Here is a 1,151-nt window from a genome sequence, read left to right as displayed (position 1 = left end):
GGAGAACTAACACTGAATACGGTTTTGATCTTTTGTGTGCCTTGGCCACTCACGTCTAGCTCAGCAAGACAGTCGCCAAAGTTATTTTGACCAGGAAATGGCAATCTCCAGCCTCCAGATGCAAATCTTGTTTACTGGCTCACTCAACGGAGTGATAATCCTTGCCTGAGGCAGACAGAAAACTTGGCGGGCCCCGACATATTACAACCAATCCCTCAGAAATACGAGCAATCATCAGAGATTACTATGAAAAATTATATGCCAACAAACTGGACAACACAGAAGAAATGGACAAATTCCTAAATGCACATGCACAGCCAAAATTCAAATGGGAAGAGATAGAAAGCATGGACAGACCAATAACCACTGAAGAAATCGAATCCGTTATCAAAAATCTGCCAATGAATAAGAGCCCAGGGCCGGATGTCTCCCCAGGGGATTTCTATCAGACATTTAAAGCAGAGCTCATACCCATTCTTCTCAAACTATTCCAAAAAATAGAAAAAGAAGGAAAACTTCCAAACTCATTCTACGAAGCCAGCATCACCCTGATACCCAAACCAGGCAGAGACCCAGCAAAAAAAGAGAACTACAGATCAATATCCTTAATGAATACAGATGTAAAAATACTCAACAAGATACTAGAAAATCTAATTCAACAGCACGTAAAAAGAATTATCCATCATGATCAAGTGGGATTCATTCCTGGGTTACAGGACTGGTTCAATATTCACAAATTCATGAATGTGATTCATCACATTAACAAAAGAAGGGAAAAGATCCATATGATCCTCTTGATAGATGCAGAAAAAGTGTTTGACAAAATACAACACCCTTTCTTTATAAAAACCCTGAGAAACTCGGAATAGACGGAACTTACCTAAACATTATAAAAGCAGTTTATAAAAAGCCCACAGCCAATATTATCCTCAATGGGGAAAAACTGAGAGCTTCCCCCCTGAGATCAGGAAAATGACAGGGGTGTCCACTCTCACCACTGCTGTTTAACATAGTGCTGGAAGTCCTAGCATCAGCAATCAGACAACAAAAGGAAATAAAAGGCATCAGAATTGGCAAAGAAGAAGTCAAACTTTCACTTTTCACAGATGACATGATACTCTGCATGGAAAACCCAACTGACACCACCAGAA

Source organism: Suricata suricatta, chromosome 2 (genome assembly GCF_006229205.1).
Source record: "Suricata suricatta isolate VVHF042 chromosome 2, meerkat_22Aug2017_6uvM2_HiC, whole genome shotgun sequence".
In the NCBI taxonomy this organism is placed as follows: Eukaryota; Metazoa; Chordata; class Mammalia; order Carnivora; family Herpestidae; genus Suricata; species Suricata suricatta.
The sequence above is the reverse complement of the archived record's forward strand: the minus strand, read 5'-3'. Positions refer to the sequence as shown.